Genomic DNA, 18,963 nt, shown 5'->3' with positions numbered 1-18,963 from the left:
GGAATGGTCGGACGAGTGGAGGGCTGGCGGAGCCCCAAGGTCCACCTCACAACGACTGATGCAGACGCAGGACTTGATGCTTGAGGATCCAAAGAGGGCCTGAAGTAGAATTTGGGGTTGGGTGGGGCTGCTAATTAGATGTAATGGCTACGAGACACCGCTTGCAAAGAGGATGTATAATGGAATGGTTGGAAGGCAGGGGCGGGTGTTCGACAATGAGATAAACAAGCGGGTATCACTTTTTGTATAGCCGGGGTGAGTTGGTGATTCTGGCTTACCCAACTCCTGGTGTATTACGAAGGGTCTTAGAATCTCATCTTATCTATCTGGGGCAAGCGGCCCGGTATATATTTAAATCATGGATTTACAGAATACTGAATACGGGAGATCTAGAATAACTGGCGGGATCCGCGAAGCAGCATTCCCCCCTAAGGTTTGATGGGCATGGGTACACAGGCACTCTGCAAGGTTGCGGGTGGGCAGTTTGGAGTCCACGTTGCAGGGAGGCACGTGGAGGGAGGTTGGGGGAGGTCTTTTGGGGAATTTGTTTTTAGTTTATTGTTCAATGTGTTTTATAATGCTAGCAGGATACAGTGCATGGGGAATGTGTGACCTAATCTTAGAGAGACTGATTTTGCGACCGGCCAGACAGCTGACCAACATGTGGCTAGATGTATATGGAATAAACGGGTAGGGGGTTCAAGGTGACATCTTTTAAGGCTATATGAGGATGCAGTCTATATCACCCCCCTGACAAGAACTGTAAATAGGAGTCCAACCACAGGGGTATTAAAGCACTTTCCTGGAATGCGAATGGCCTGGGAGATAAAATAAAGAGGGGAATTGTACTACAATCCATAAAGAGATGGGCCCCGGATGTGGTGCTGCTACTGGAAACACACATACAAGGTACTTCGTATAGTGCCTTGAACAGGTGGGGATATAAATTGGTGGCCCATACAGGATACACGAGGGGTTCGAGAGGGGTAGGGATCCTCCTCCGCAATTCCTTTCCCTTTGAGGTACAAACACTGACACATGATACCATGTGCAGATTTGTCACCCTAACCGGTATTTGGGAGGGTAGGTTATTTAACATCACTTCCCTTTATGTGCTGCCTAGATTGCATTCATCACCCTTAGCTGATTTGGGATCAAACTTGCTTCTCCTGCCTGAGGGAGAATTGTTGATTGGGGGACTGCAATGCAGCCCTGAATGACGATTTAGACAGACAACCTCTGAGGCAGGGAGAGGTGGCTAGGAGGACATTGGGTGAGTTTGTAATGGCATTGGGGCTGGTTGATATATGGAGAGCGTATAACCCTTCATCTCTTCAATACACTTTCCACTCTGGAGTGAATGGGAGCCTGTCTAGAATCAACTATTGATTTGGCAGAGCTGAACAGCTAGCGATGTTCAGAGAGGTGGAACATCTACCTAGAGGCATTTTTGACCATTCACGAGTCGCGGTCACTTATGGTGGTATGCCTTCAGATAAGAGACAGGAGATGGCACTTAACCCCTGGTATTTGCTGATACCTACTATACAGGACAGGCTCACTGAGGTGACGGACCAGTACTTCAGCAAGAATGTAGGTTGAGTAGACTCAGCCTCCATATTATGGGAGGCGTATAAGGCTCTGAGTAGAGGGCATGGAGTGGCAGCGATTGCCTAACACAAGAAAGAACAATGTAAACAACTCCACAACATAGAGGAAGAAATAACTCATTTGAAACATGAGCTAGAGAACCAGGCGGCTCCCAATACCAAATATGGATTACTCCTAAATCAAAAAGATTATAGAGCTATTGCTGAGGAAGCAGCTAAGGCCCATTACCGGGCGACACAGTGTAGAGTCTATGAAATTGGAGACAAAGCATGTAAATTACTGGCGTGGTTGGACAAATGGGAACAGGCTACAAGATGGGTGTTTGAATTTGTTACGAAGAAAGGGGACAGACTTAAAGATAGACATAGTATAGCCGAGCCTCTGCTGCACATCCGAAATTGTTACATGAATCTTCCAGAACGTCTTCTTACAAGGTGGCTCGAGAGTTGCTGGCCACTCTGAATCTTCAGGTCCTGGATGACTCGGAAGTACAGGAATTAGAGGCCGATTTTACTAAAGAAGAAGTGGTTAAAGCAATTGGAGCCTTACAATCGGGGAAGGCAATAGGTCTGAGCGATCTTTCCATTGAGTTATTCAAAACAAATGCGTCTACGATTGCCCCCTACCTCATAGACATGTACAATGAAAGTGTGTCCTGGGGGATTCTCCCCGATACACAAAGATTGGCAAATGTGGTGTTAGTATATAAACGAGGTAAACCCCCCCGAGCACTGTGAATCCTACCGGCCGATCTCATTGTTAAATACGGAAATTAAGATATTAGCAAAACTCCTAACCACAAGACTATCGCCGCTTTTCTATAAATTGATTCATCCGGACCAGTCCGCTTTCATGCCTTGCAGGAATACAACATTTAATCTGCGGCGGCTCAACGGATGTCTCTAGATGCCAAAATGGCGTTTGACATGATTGAGTGGCCAATGGCTAGAGTAACTGTAAATGGGGCCTGCTAGGCGACGTTCACCTTACAGAAGGGTACGAGACAGTGCTGCCCGCTATCACCTTTGATTTTCGCTTTGTTCCTGGAGCCCTTGCCGATTTGGAATAAAGGTGACCCCCTTATAAGGGGACTAAATTGGACTCCGGACTGGGAGGATAGGATCTCCCTGAACGCAGGCGATATACTGCTTTATTTGGCCAAGCCCCGTAGCTCAATTCATAGAATACTACATAAATGTGCCCTTTTTCAGAAGTATTCTGGATACACCATTAATTGGTATAAATCACTTATATATATATATATATATATATATATATATATATATATATATATATATATATATATATATATATATATATATATATATATATATATATATTAGCTGGGGATGGTTTCATTCCACCCAGAACATGCAAAGCCAGAGTAATTACTGATGTTTTTTTCTCGCTATTTACGGATTTTTGCCACTTCTGACCCAGTAGCGTTTTACGATAAAAATTTGGTCCCCCCTCACTGCGTCGTCTACAAGATGATGTTCAACACTGGAAGACCATGTCACTTACGTTACTGGGGAGAGCTGCGCTTTATAAGATGATTTCCCTGCCCCACTTTATATGTGCCCTACAGAATACGCCATACCTTGTTCCGTACAAGTATTTTCAGACCGTGGAATCGGAAGATCGGACCCTGCTCTGGATTAGTGGCTCCCCTTGCATCTCGCTGTCGAAACTGTCAAAAAGTTGGTATGACGGAGGTATTGCTCTCCCAGCGATTAAAAGCTACTTTTGGGCCTCTCAGTAGGTGGTCACCAATCACTCGATGCATTGGCCGATAGCTGATCCTACCTATAGGATGGACAAATATAACAGGAAACCTGGGACATGTCAGAGGGCATTATACAGCGCAAAGACACATAGTCTACTATATACCCAAACGGCGACTATGGTTAAGCTCTGGCAGACGACCATTTCCGCATAGGGATTAAAGAACAAGATTACGCAGGCCACCCCTTTTCTAGAGACTGAACGATTTTGGTTCTTGGCAACCCGTGCTGAATTTGATAAATGGGAGCTTATTGGGCTCTTGAGGGTCAGGGATGTCTTGGCAGGAGGTAAAGTAGTTCTCTTTGCAGACCTCCAGCATGACAATGAATTGAGTGAGAGGGAGACCTTTCAATACCTGCAGGTCAGGAGCGCGTTGCAAAGGGCTATCCCCAAAGGCAGGGATTTGCCACCCGCTTTGCCCCTAAAAGACAGACTCCTTGATGATTACCTTAAAGACAAAGCAATTTCCTTGACCTATGGAAAGATATTGAATAATACACCTGATGAAGATGAGGGTCAAATGGGCGGAGGAGGTGGGCGATTTAGATGATGAGGACTGGCGGGAGGCATTGGCATCCCGCCGGGAGGTGGCAATTCAGTCCCTGTTCAGGTTAATCCAGCTTAAGCTCTTGCACAGTGTGTACTACACCAGTGTGTTATTGGTGAAAATGGGTATCCTGAGCTCCCCATTATGACCCAGAGGTTGTGGTCAAGTGGGGACATATCTCCACCAGTGGTGGGACTGTCCAGTGGTACAATCATACTGGGGTAAAGTGACAAGAAAAATGTGGGAAATCTATGGAGGTCACGCCCCGGCTGTGTCTACTTAATATTTGCAAGGACCTGGAAGGGAGTCACGGTGCCCAAACCCTGGGACTGGCAGACTGACATGGACTGGTGCATGCAGACAGAAAGGGCTGTGCATGAAGGGAGGGGGTGTCTGCAGAAGTGGTCCATGATTTGGGGCAACTGGAACAAATATAGAGGGATGTTGCGTGCTCCACTGAACCCGTAACCCCTCCAGCCCGCGGGTCTGATGACTGCTTGGCCACAAGGGGGTTGCAAACTGCTTTGTAAGATAGTATTGTACCATTGGGTTCACCAAACAAACAGAAAAAGATTGTGATTGTTGCATGCACTCTATTCCGTTATCCTCAACTGTGGCTAACATGTTTTCTTCCTTAATAAAAAGTTTTTCTTTTTAAATAATACCATAAAGGCCCTGATCATGAGCTTGATTGACAAGCTCGAGAGGAGATGGGAATGTACTCCTTTCATGCCTAATGTTTACTTACATGGTACAGAAAGGGGTTGGTTATAGCCCCTTTGTGTTACTGTTTGGCCAAAATATAAGAGGGTTGTTAAGTTTGGTAGAGAAGCTTAGGAGAAGCCTCTCAAGATCCAAAATAGGAAGTGCTGGCCTGTGTGCTAGGCCTGCGATCCCACATGCCTGAGTACATGAAAAAGGCAAACAGCAACCTGGAGGCCAGCCAAGAGCTTATTAACCTGTGGCACGACCCAAAGGCAACCATGCATGAATACCATCCAGGACAGTTGGTGTGGGTGTGGGAGCAGTGGCTCCCAATGCCCCCCAGGACAGATGGACTTGGTCCTACCCTATTCTAGAGAAAAAGGATGAGGTCACCTACTTGGGGGATGTTGACAAATCAGAGTGGTAGTGGTCCCTCAAGTGATGGGGAACACACAGTGTTGTTTAAATGCCCCTCACACACCAACAGGCCCCTTGGTGTCATGCTTCATCATCGGGGCGTTCGCACCCCTCTACGGGATGCGGCGTGCTACGACTCACAACTACGCAGGAGCACTAAGTAGTGAACTATGTGAGGGGGTGTGTTGCTAAAGAAGAAGTGAGTGAGGTGAGGTGAAAGTGAGTAATTAAAAAATACCTGGCACGTAGGTGAAAAATAATTTTATTAAATCCTCGGCTGGTATTATTAAAAAAAGGGTGCAGAATGGGGTTGTAAAAATACGTATTAGGGTATTACAACCACCTCAAGGTGTCAACATGTTTCGGAGCTCGAGGCTCCTTCTTCAGGACAAGGATAAGCACATATCCTCACCTTACTCACACGTAGATGTCAAAGTGTTTTAAAAAAGAATTACAGCAATGTGTAATGTACCTAACAATGTTTATGTATAGGTGTGTTCCGTTGCGCCCAATAGGCGTTTGATGAAAACTTATAGTTCTCTAACTCATAACCTCATGAGCCTATGCGTGTTATTGGGGTATCCTTCCATACTGCTCAGTAAAGCAACGGTTACTGCAAAAGCTAGTCGCCTGCCTTCCCCTCAAAGCTGCTCCGATGGCTGACATGAACATTCTGATGGTCATAGGTGAAGGGGAGGAGGAGGAGCGCAAGCCTCTTCCAGACCTCCTCTCCACCAATGCCAAAGATGGATCAGTGGAGCAAGTAGTTCTCTACCCCAAGTTGACAGACCATCAGCAGAAAGATTGCAGAGAAGTGTTGGAGCAGTTTGCTAGGCTGTTTTCCCTGACCCCAGGCCTAACCAAGTGGTGTGTCTATGATGTTGACCTTGCTGACAAGCCTTGTGGTAAATTCAATTACCCATACGGAATTTGAATGTATAATATAAAGAAATAACTCAGTCAAAATAAGAGGCAGAATCCGTGATAAATGAGGTTTAAAAAAGGGGGTTTATTCCTTAAAAAGGAATTGGTTGATGACTCGAGCCAGGTGACATGCTCAGGGATCGGAAAGAACATGTACACTGAATTCTTTTCATGAAAACATATATATAGTCATTACATTTGCAATAGGAATCAATGCAGAAGGCGTAACAGCTGAGAGAAGACAAGATAAGAGCAGTAATACGTAACAGAGGGCGTGCACTAGGGCGTACACGGAGGTGTGTGCAAAAACACGTCATAGGTGAGTGTCACTAGTGGGTGGATCCCTGGAAGAATCCTGCAGTGTCAGCAGAAACATGTGGCAGAGTTGCGCGCGCAGCAGCATGACATATGATTGACGTGAGACTGGAGGGTAAAGGGGACTTGACATTTAGCCCTACATGTGGAGACAGAAGTCTGGGGTGTCAGAACAACCTAATCCCAAATCATATCTATATCTCGTGTTTAAGGAACAGTACTATCTAGAAGAAAAGGTCTCTCGGGCAGAGGCTATTCTATACTGGCTGCTAGTGCGTGCATATGTGACTACGTGTCTACGTGAAAGGCATGGGGGCCAGGGCCTACCATGGTAACAGAAAGTCATGAATTACTTGCATGGAGACAGTGAGGCCGGGCCCTTTGCTCTGCAGCTGGGGAAGATGTTTTCCTAAACTACCAGACAGGAATGTATTTTCGAGGAGCTGATCAGATAGCTTGAAGGGCGAATACAGATTTTGGCAGGCAGTGCAGGCCGAGCCAGGCACCGCTCGCCACGCAGGAAGTAAGTCAGGGGTCATGAAGTAGCTGACTGTAGCCTTCAGAGACAGAAGGCAGAAAAGACTTGATGGCAGAATTCAGGGCCTAACTCGCCTGACTCGCCAGAGTTGCAAAAACTTGAAAGTGCACCACATAAAGACGGTGGCACGGCATACTTAGGAACGGACTATCGGACCCATTCATGGTGGATCTGAAAGAGGACAAGTTAACGTTGGACGCAAATGTATTTGCGTCTTCATAGCAGGTTGTGGAGGGAAGTTACATGTACTTGAAGTGCATACATGGAGTCGGTGGGGTCTACGTTAGGGGACACAATAAACTAGGAAAATTCATATTACCTCATTCCCTCCTTGTCCCCTACGGACCCTTCATGATATATCTATTCTCATAAGTCCATTTATTTGTTCAGACAACATCATTTGTTCATCTTTTCTCTGACGTGATTTAGAACTTGGACTTGAATGGGGAATACATGATGTGGCGCACAAGCCGCAAATCGCTGGCCCACATTGTAAACATAGGCAACAACTAAATACCAGGAGAAGAGCTATACCTAGGAGTGACAATAGCTTCCATCCCCAGGATGATAACACGCTCCAGAGCCAACCGGACCAAGTCCAGGAGCCTGGATTCTGGTGTATCAGATTTGCAATTTTGTGAAGACGGGTAATGGCTTTGTATACTGAAGGAGCATTTTGTGGAATGAAAACACAACAACTCGACCCGATGACTCTACAAGCTCCGCCCCTATCGGCCAGGATGACGTCAAGAACAAGACGATTTTGAAGAACAACAATCCGCATAGCAGACTGCTCCTCTGTTAAGTTGCCTAGGGCGGAAGTAGTCTCATGTACTACGGCTTCAAGGGTTCTGGTCAATTTACGTATCAATTTACTATTAGAGACAGTACCTAGAAAGGGAAAGAAACCTTTATTGAAATCTGTATACTGCTCCCATGCTGTTTCAGTAAAATCGACTAGTGGGAGTTCTCTCTTGGGTCTGTCGGGTACTAGATGTGAGTTCCTATGATAATCAGGCGGGGCTAGGAAAACAGGTGGCAGAAGGAATGCAATGTAACAAGTACCATCCCAATCTAGGGGTAAGCGGATATAAGCTGTATGGCCACATATGAAGTAGGAATGAAGGGAAGCTATGAATGTAGACTTGCCTTTATCACTGAATTCGATCACAGTAGTGCATTCACTATGACCTAGGTGTACTGAACCATTCTTTCTGACACATAATTCTCCTTTGACTGGTAATACTGACATGGCAGGTAAGCTCGGTTCAGCTTCGGATTCAACATTCAGAATCATGAGGTTAAGTGTGTAATTGCCTAATCCATACACTTCATTTTCTAAGTCAGTACCTGTTCTTCGGGGAAGACCCTCCTTGTCAGGGAAACATACTCGGTGCAGGACGGAATTCAGGTTTCCCCAAATCCAATTGCCTTGGTCTACTACAGTGTCGGAATCCAAGGAGTTAATTAAACTGAACCATGCGCCACAAGAACCATTATGGGTAAACGGGTACGGAAAAAGAGGCAGCACTCCCTGAAATTTCTGATAGGGAGGGAGTCGGCCACATATCCAGCAGTTTGTAGCGTTTCTGGCCTGATGGGAATGATGTAACATACTAATGAATGTATTATTACGCAGCGCAACTCTGAATGACAACTCATGAGGGGGTAATTCACTAAAAGTGTGTTCGGCAGTATCATTAGTATCATTGGCAGAAAGATGTGTACGCATAGCAAGAGGATAAAACATATGCAGGAAAATACTTGCAGCAATAATCATAAGACTTAGAAAAAACATAATCAATAATGTCACTACACAGTGACCACGAAGGCTGTTGCAATATTCGTTTCTCTTGAGCTGATCCTGTCTATCTCTCTCTCTGTGGGGGTCTAACGGATACATATCAGAATCAGGTTCAACCGATTCACCTAGGGGAGGACTTAAACAATCAAACTGTCTGACTTGCTAGACCTTAGCTTAGATCTGTATTCTTCGGATGGAGTTTTCTCTAACAAGGGAAGTTTAGAGTCACTGAAATCTGGGCAGTCCTTAGAGGGGGAGGGCTGAGAGTCTGTAACTGGATGTAGTCCGTGAAACTGCTTAACGTGGCTGCAATGTAGCCACCCTTTTCTGCCCTCTACTTTAACTGAAGTCCTTGTAGTCATCAAAACAAGCTTCGGCTCCTGCCAGCGGGGCTCCAGCGGGCTCCTCCGGTCGAAGTTGCGAACGAGGACTAAATCGCCAGGAACGATCCCATGAGGCTTTACATCGGTGTTGTCGGGAAAGGCAGCAGCGACCTGTGAACGACATGATTGGAGTGCAGACATCAAGGAGGCAAGGTAATCTGTCAACATATTACAATCGACATCAGTGATTTTCTTTGGCAGGGGCGTCCCCCACATATTCGGCGGTCTACCGAAGACTACCTCGTACGGGGATAGCCCTGTTCTTGAATGGGCCACCATCCTCATATAGAAGAGGGCGACGGGCAAGGCGCCCTATCCAGTCCACACCCTTTTCTTTACATATTTTGGCAAGACGTGTCTTTAGGGTCTGATTGTGTCTCTCAACGAGACCAGCTGCTTCGGGATGACGGACACAGTGGAACTTCCACTGGTAACCTAGCAGGAGAGAAACCTGCTTCATTAGCTCGGACGAGAATGGTTGTCCATTATCTGAGTACACGACACGGGGCAAGCCGTATCGTGGGAAAAATTCACGTACCAGCTGCTTGGCAGTGGTCGGAGCAGTGTAATCTGGGACTGGATATCCTTCTGTCCAACGGGAAAGTGCACAGACAACTACGAGGACATACTTATATCCTCGACAACGTTCCATCTGGATATAATCCATCTGGAGGACTTCAAAAGGATGATCGGGAATATGAAATCCACCTTGCTCTACGGGAATGCCTTTTCCTGGATTGAACTGACAACAGATCATGCAAGTACGCACTTTCTGTTTTGCTGCTGCTCGTAAGTGTTTGTTGAACCAAAGGTTTTGAATACTGTCTAACATGGCTTTTTCTCCTAAATGTGCAGGACTATGTGCTGTATTAATGATAACTTGAACCATGGAGTCGGGGAGAAACCATGTGGCTTTCCCTTTGTCATCCATCCTTGCTCGGTCTGGGTCCCTCCTAGTTCAGTCCACTTCTTAATTTCGTCTGGTGTAGCATGTGTCTGTATGTCAATTACATCTAGGGCGGGATCTCTTACTGTCATGCAATGAACTGGCACTATTGTCTTTGTCGGGTCAGTGGTGTAAGTCTGAGTCTGAGCTGTCTGTTTAGCTGTTCGGTCTGCCAGGTCGTTACCCTGTGAAATGACATCTGTAACCTTTGTATGTGCTTTACATTTCATGATAGATATAGCTGTAGGTAAGTGTATTGCATCTAACAGAGCTTGGATGAGGGGACCATGCTGAATTTTGGCTCCGTGAGAGGTTATAAAACCTCTCTCTCGCCAGAGGACACCGAAGTCGTGTACTACTCCGAATGCATAACGTGAATCTGTATAGATGTTAACTCTCTTATTCTTGGCTTGAATACAGGCTTGTGTCAGAGCAGTGAGCTCTGCTGCTTGAGCTGATAAGGTGTCAATACAATTCGTTTCTATGACTTCAGTTTCTGTCGTGACTGCATAAGCGGCCACTAATTCTCCTGTACTTGTTCTCATGCAAGAACCATCCACATAAAGTGTCAGGTCTGGATCTGGTAATGGAGTATCTGTTAAGTCTTGTCTGGGTTTTGTCGTAATGGTAACAATTTCAACGCAATCATGCGCCAAAGGGTCTGTCATGTCTAAAGGCAAAAGTGTAGCTGGATTCAATGTGCTGCAACGTCTGATTTCAATGTGTGGCTGGAATAATGTCAGTTCATAACCTGTCAATCTTGCTATCGTTAAATGTTGAGTCTGTGTTCGATTTAAAAGAACTTCCACGGAGTGTGGAACCTGTACTGTCAATGGATGTCCTAATACTATGGAATCACTTTGTCTGATTGCAAGTGCTGTTGCTGCTACTGATTTCAAGCACGCAGGCAAGGCCTGGGCTACTGGATCCAATGTACTGGAAAAGTAAGCACATGGTTTATGTGAACCTGCTTGTTCTTGAGTCAATACCGATAATGCAGTGCCTTCACGTTCTGTGACAAAAAGTGTAAAAGGTTTACTGTAACATGGTGTCGCTAAAACAGGTGCTTGGCATAAGGCTTTCTTTAAGTCATCAAAAGCTTGTGTATGTTCCTGAGTCCAAGGGAGGACAGGCGAAGACGCTGCCTCCTGGGTTGTCAATTGTATAAGTGGTTTGGCTAGAAATGCATACTGAGGGATACATTGTCTACAGTACGAAGTGAGGCCTATGAAGGCCCGTACCTCCTTCTGTGTCTTGGGTTGGGAGTGGGACATGTTGGCAATTAACTGAATGCGGTCGGGAGTTAGCTGCCTCCCCCATTTGGACAGCAAGTGACCTAAGTACACAACTTGCTGAACACAGAATTGTAGCTTGGAAGGGGACACCTTGTGCCCCGAGTCAGCTAGGAAATGCAAAACCGTCAGTGACGCTACCTCACATTCAGGTTCGCTTCGAGCGGTGATCAGCAGATCATCGACATACTGGAGCAGGGCAGTGTTTTCAGGCATGTGGATACTCAAGTTGTCTTTTCAATGCTTGGCTATAGATGCTGGGGCTTTCTGTGAATCCTTGAGGTGCGCGTGCAAATTTGAAGCTTCGTCCGTTTAAACAGAATCCGAAAAGAAATTGGCTTTCCGGGTCAATGGGGACGCTAAAAAGGCGTTCTTCAGATCAATTACAGTAAAGAACGTTGCCTCGGAATCAATAGTAGTCAATAGAGATGAGATATCAGGAACCACAGGGTACTGTGGCACAATGCACTTATTCAATTCGCGCAAGTCAATCACTAATCGATAAACTGGAGGTGCATTTGGATCTGTACGTTTAAGAATTGGAATGATAGGAGAATTACATAAATTTGAGTCGGTTTCTACAACCACTCCTTGTGCAATGAGCTCTTCAATGATTTTCAGTAAAGCCGTTACAGCATCTGGGGGTAACTTGTATTGTCTGATTCGTGGTAAAACTACTCCTGGTCTGAGTGTGACACGATATGGGGTAATGTGCATACAACCAACATCAGTGGGGCCTTGTGCCCACAAATGTGCAGGTACATTCTGTAACCGGGAATCAATTTCTCTTAACACATAATGACCTTTGAAATCTCGTAAAAATAAACGTACTCCTTCCGGAGAACAACATATGACAGCTCCTAGAGCTTTCAGAGTCTTGATGCCTAACAGGTTTTCTGGACATGATTTCGTTAACAACAAGTCTGTAGTGCGGGACAATGGACCAACTAAAAGTGGTACGGGTTGTGATACTTCGTTAAGAATAGGTTTGCCTGAAAATCCAAGGGAAACATTTTGGGAGCCTGAGAGGGGTGCCCCTGGGACCTCATCATGTCGGATTTTGGTTCGGCTTGCCCCTGTATCAATCAGAAACTTTCTATCTTTTCCTAACACTTGACTGTGTACATAAGGACCCTCTTGATCTACAGGAACTTCAATAAGAGGCAAACCAACTTCCCTCTCTAGGCTGTTTCATGTGTAACGCTGGTAATCGGGATAATCAGTTTGTGCGTATTGGTACATTTGCTGGGAAGCATGTTGTGTTGCAGCAATCGGTTGTGGCGGAGGCGGTGGTACCGCTACGGACTGTGATGACTGTGCTGAAGCCTGCATCATAGGCTGGATAGTCTGTGGTACTTGTTGTTGGGCCTGGTCCTGTCTAGGAGGACGCGGTCTCTCTTTAGTTTTACCTGTGGCTATGTTATGTTTCAGAACTGCACAATCATTAATGAAGTGACCTGGCTGTTTGCAGTAGTTGCATATCCCTTTAACGGGAGCTGCTGAAGTATTGGACTGTGTCATACCCTTTTTCTGACCGTCAGCTGGAACTGACTGAGCTACTAACATCTTCATTTTAGTGTCTTTCATACGTCTTTGTTCATGATCGTGTTCTTCCCTAATTCTGTTCTGATGATACTGTAGCATTTGTAACATTTGTGAAGGTGTGTTAGCTTGCCATGTGCTTTCAACTTTCAGAACACGATTCTTAACCTGGGGCAGGGAATTTTCAGCCAATTTCGATACAAAAAGATGTGGATATGACTCGCTACTCGGTTTCAGACCGCTATTAATACCAAAACATTTCTCAAATCGGGAATAAAAATCACGAGTGTCTTCATCGGCTTTCTGTTTACAGGCTGAGATTGCATCCCAGTCCTCCTTTTTCGTTGCTAATAAACGTGGCAAGACTTGAACTAATAAACCTGGTAATGCTTTGATTTTGTCCCCAAGCCCGAGGCCTGGGACACGTGTATTTTCTTCGTCTTCTAATGCAGCCCAATCTATCTTTGTGTCTCCCACCTCCCATTCTTTTTCCTTGAGTTTCTCGTAAATACCAGCAGGCAATAATACTTTCAATATTTTCATAATGTCAGGATAAGTGTAGTCACCCATGAGCAACATGTCTTTTATTTCACGGTGGAAACCTGCGGGATCCTTATCATGACTAGGCACTATCTTTTTCATTTCTAACAATTCCATTTTAGTTAAGGGGGTGTATACAAACACACGCCTGAGGGTAGTATCAGCATTCTGGACTGGATGTACCTCACGTAAGGGATTCTGTCTGTCTATATAATACATTTTTCTTTCGGGCGGTGGAACTGGAGCAAACGATGTGTGTGTGGAATGAACCGGTGCGCTCAGAAAAGTACTGTATTTGTGGCGCTGTTCTAGAATTATTTTAATCAGATCGGTACCTAGACCTCTCCCCGTATTCATGATCAATTCAATTAATATATCGGGTAGGGGACCTGGATCGGAATGTTGGCTTTTGTACAATATAAGGAGATGCTGAATCATGTATATACCAGCTAACTGCTGTTCATCGGGGGAGAGATTTAAAAACGTTTGAGCCACCGTGTTGTCACTATATTTGTCAGGACTGTCAGCCCATTGGACTGCTGACCTAGCTAATTCTTGCTCATCCATAGAATTCAGTACATGGTACCTCAATCGTTCTTGAAGTATTCTGTCGGTAGCCTGAAACAAATGTTCAGGAGTCTCTGGATTTGACATGGCTGCTTGGAAAAGTCTTTTACTTTCTGGACGTACTGGACGTATTGTATTATTAAAAGGTCTGCCTTTACCTACATAAGCTATAGTGTCTTTAATCGTTCCTGATTCTTCAGGTTCCTCCTCCTCCGAGGAGTCATCCCTGCCACTTTCTTTGTCTTTATCGTGCATCTCTATTACTGCTTTTCTGATTTTCTTATACATACATGTTATACTACCTAGCTTATCATGGTTTCCATCGGCTATATTTTGACCCCACTTGTGTAGAACTTCCATTTCTTCCTGGTCTGTTCCAGGCCTATCTCGTTCTCTTATTAAGCAATTTATGAAGAATCGTAATATACAACCTTGAGTGTCGGCTTTCTGGTAGGCCAGTGCCTCTTTAATACTGTCAGGATTTTCCCCTGTCTGGACGAAGTGATATACTTTATCTAGGTGCTCAGTCATTCCTGGAAATAACACTAAGTAATCTGCAACTTTTCGTATACGTAGTGATGCTAACAACATTCTATCGTTTTTACCGGGTACTGGATCATATCTGCAAAATGGAAGAGGTTTGTTAAGCAGGTCCTGACGGGATGATTGGGGTGTACGTTGTAGCTTCAGGAATTCCCTAACGTTTACTCTATGCGGTGTTGGCGGAGTCAAATGACCCCCTGATGCGCCTCCGGAAGCGGAGGCTTGAGTATCACCTGTTACTGGAGGTAGAGTTTGCGGGAACCCAGTTGGAGCCTGGGCGGCGCCAAAAGGATTAGGCGGAACAACAGGCAGTGTCGGAAGAGGTGCAGGCGAGGGCGGCAGTTGCGGACCCTGATGTGCCTGACCTATGGGTAGGGGAGGTGCAGGCGGAACATTAATATTAGTATAATTGGGAGCTACATCATCTAAATAGGAAGAAAGGAATATGTCTTTTGTGGCTTTGTGACGTACTTTAGTCGGGACCAATGGAGGGGGCAGGTTTTTCGGAATATCCGGAGTGGCCTTAGGTAAACCCTGGGCCAGAAGAGGATACATACTATTCATAAGAGCGTTTCGTTGTCGATCTACTTGTTCTGTTTTTACTCGGATCCCTTCCTCAACTAATGCGTTTACACGAACCTTGTCTGAATCTTCTCTACTTCTGTCTGCTAGTCGGAGTGCTTTTTCTGTGCGCCTATGCGATTCTTTACGCCATAATTCAATGGCATCTTTCTGTGACTGTCTGGCTTTCTTCTTCCATAATATTTCTTCTACCCTCATGATGCACTCGGCATCCCATGTCCCTGCAGCGGGCCATCTCTGATTCTCTGCTAGTTCTTTAGTATAGTCCACCCATAAATCAAGATACAATACAGCGTCTAGGCCGTGTTTGTGGTACATAAAGTACCCTGGAGTGTCCCTAGGTGGAATGGGAACGGGATCCTCTAATATCCCTTTTCTAGTTCCTATCATTTTTAACTTACTAAACAGTGGCATGTTTCAGCCGTAATTACCTGGTACCTGAATACAATACAATTAATACAATGACAGTATGGATCGAACATTCATTCATACCACGACATTAAAACACATGTAAACATTTTCGAAATACGAACAACAACAACTAACAATAAAATTAGACTTGATATACTGCTAATCAGTACAGATTAATAAAACTAGACTGGATGCACTGCTAAACAGTACAGATACACTGCTAAACAGTGCAGACCGTGGCTGTGTACCCAACCCCGTCTTGACCGGCACAAATTAATGCGCACGTCTTGATGCGTCCCCAGCAACGGTACTCACCGGGAAGCACGGAACAGAAGGCCTCGGAAACTCGATACCGGACTGGACACAGGACTCGACTGGACTCGACGGACCTCGACTGGACTCGGAACTTCGGAACTGGTGGGCCTCCAGATACCTCGGACTCTGCTTTCTCAGCTAGGCTCAGGTCGGGATCCTCCGCACTCCTCACCGCCTCGTCTGGGTGTCGATCGCAGCCTCAGTCACCACCGTTGGCCTGAGGGAGATACAGGAAATCCTGCAGGTACGCGTAAGTGTCCGTCAGCGCTGTGGCAGGGGGCTAGGCCTGCAACGCACCGCCGGCGCGTGAAGGGGGGAGGGGTCCCTATTCGGGCGCCAATTAACTGTGGTAAATTCAATTACCCATACGGAATTTGAATGTATAATATAAAGAAATAACTCAGTCAAAATAAGAGGCAGAATCCGTGATAGTCATATCAAAAGAGACAATTTGACGAGGGAAGAAAGAACAGCACTAAGAACCTTGAGCGACAACCAGGACATTGTTATCCGAGAAGCTGACAAGGGGGGAAATGTAGTGGTCATGAATAAATTGGATTATAACACCGAAATTTTCTCCCAACTTTCTGACAACTCTTGCTATGAAGCTATCCCAAACAACCCCATGGGTCCCTTAACTATACTGATCAACAACCATCTGAGGGATTGGAAAGATGCGGGCTTGATAAATGATGCTGAATTTCTATACCTAAAAGTAACACGCCCATCTTATCCTTGGCTATACACTCTCCCCAAAATCCATAAACCTGCTTCATTTCCACCAGGAAGACCAATTGTGTCCGGGATTGGGGGTCCCACTGAGAGACTCTCGCAATATGTGGATAAGTTCCTAAATCCTTTGGTAAAAAACATGCCATCCTACATACAGGATTCCAAACATATCCTGAGCATCCTAACAGACATCACATGGCAACCTGGACTGATAATGGCGACCCTTGATGTGGTATCGCTCTACACCTCGATAGAACCGAATCTGGGATTAGCAGCCGCAACCAGAGCATTGAATACTAGACCCATTACATTGCTTGAACACACCAAAATGCTGGTAACAATGATGGATATCATTCTAAATCAAAATTTTTTTGTATTTGACAAAAAATGGTACAAACAAACAAGGGGAGTAGCCATGGGGTCTAAATTTTCCCCGTCTTTTGCTAACATTTACATGGGCGCCCTTGAGACTGACATGATTTGGAGCATCAGAGGAACTAAATGGATCGACTATATATTATACTGGGGTCGGTACATTGACGACTGCCTCCTAATATGGTCAGGAACGGAGAATACACTTATGGATTTCTGTGCCTATCTAAATGACAATGAAATGAATATGCGATTCACCACGCACATCAGCAGCTCCAAGGTTTCTTTTCTTGACTTAGAACTATATGTAAAAGATGGATCTCTGCACAGCAGGTTATTCCGCAAAGCAACAGCATGCAATGCAATACTCCACAGCAACAGTTGTCATCCGACCCATCAGATAAATGGTATCCCCTACGGTGAATTTGTGAGAGCAAGAAGGAACTGTAGCGAGGAGCAAGAGTTTGAAACATGTATACAAGACATGCAGTCCAGGTTCTCGAAAAGAGGCTATAACCCTCAGATTATTTCTAAGGCGGACAGAAAAATTAAAAAAATTAGCAGGGAGTCAACCTTAACACCTAAAAATCCTAAAACTGGGACAAACCAACAACCGGTGAGACTTATCACAGACTTTAACGAATTGAGTCCTGTGATACGCAAGAGTTTCCACAAACATTGGGGGATCCTTAGTGCAGACAGAACCTTGGCAACTGCCATCGGGAATCATCCTCAAATAACTTTTCGCAGGGGAAGAAATCTAAAGAACAGACTAAGCCCGACAGTGCCCAAAGATACAAGAACTTGTGACTGGCTGACCCAGAAATCAAAGGGTTTCTTCAAATGCGGAATGTGCTCAATGTGTAGATGGGCAAAGCATGGAATCAAAACATTTCTGGATCATAGATCTAAACCATATTCAATCAAAACAAACATCAATTGTGACACGAAATACACGGTGTACATTATTGAATGTGCCTGCAAAAGCAGGTATGTGGGGAGCACGATAAGGGCACTCAGAGAGCGCATAAGAGAGCATGCAAGAGCATATGCAAATAATGATCCGAGATACCCCATGGCTATACATATGGCCACATGCCCTGCACAAGGAAACATCAAATCTTTTACCTTCTATGGCATTGATGTGGTACAAGCTGCAGTAAGAGGAGGCAACAGGGAACTACGCCTCAGAAGACAAGAGGCGCTTTGGATCATGCGCCTAGATACGACTAGAACGGGACAGAACACGGATGATGAACTGCACTTTTTCTTAGGATCAGACAACTAAGATGATCCCTAATCAGACTTTTTCATCTTTAATAACTGCATTATCTGCAGCATTTGTACAACTGAATCTACATGGCTAATTGTTTTTATAATCGAGTACCGAACGTGTTTTGATTGAATACATTCGTTTATTTGCAAAACATATGTAATTGCCAGCTTGGTTTAAAATCAAAAATCATGGGCTATTGTTAAGAGAATGACTCCATAGATCACACAGATTACTGAAATTAAATGGATTGAATATGATAGAATTGAGGTCGCTATTTTCTTTTCCTCCCGGTTTTTAAGGGAGTGTGTTTCCACAATAACTGCCGAAAAATTAGATTTATTTTGATCAGGTTCTAGAAAAGGTCAGATGGACCAATAGATGGGCTCATCCATCTAGAAATTAAACTCAACCTGTGTATATTTTAAATAAGCAGCTGCGAATGAATCAAATTAAAATATCCCTACAATACGTGCCATATTATTTCTCCAGTTACTTTGTGTGTTAACCATTTCAGGATCAATGTTATCGTAACAACCCATGGATACTGGCCAACCACTCCAGTATATCAATCAAATTAAGACATAAATATATAGCCAATGAATTCATCTTCTCCCTAGACCTATACAAACCCATTAAACTAGAGTCTTGTTGGCTTTAATACTCGAATTACTCTATAACAATATTTACATATTCACTTGAATTTTCCCGATTTTTAACCCTATTTATTTTAAAATATAAGCTCTATTTCATTTATTATTCTTTCGAACCAATAATGAACACTAATACGCGAGGTCTGTAGTTTTAAAAATCTTGGTC

Source organism: Lissotriton vulgaris, chromosome 2_1, assembly GCF_964263255.1.
Source record: "Lissotriton vulgaris chromosome 2_1, aLisVul1.2, whole genome shotgun sequence".
Taxonomy (NCBI): domain Eukaryota; kingdom Metazoa; phylum Chordata; class Amphibia; order Caudata; family Salamandridae; genus Lissotriton; species Lissotriton vulgaris.
The sequence above is the reverse complement of the archived record's forward strand: the minus strand, read 5'-3'. Positions refer to the sequence as shown.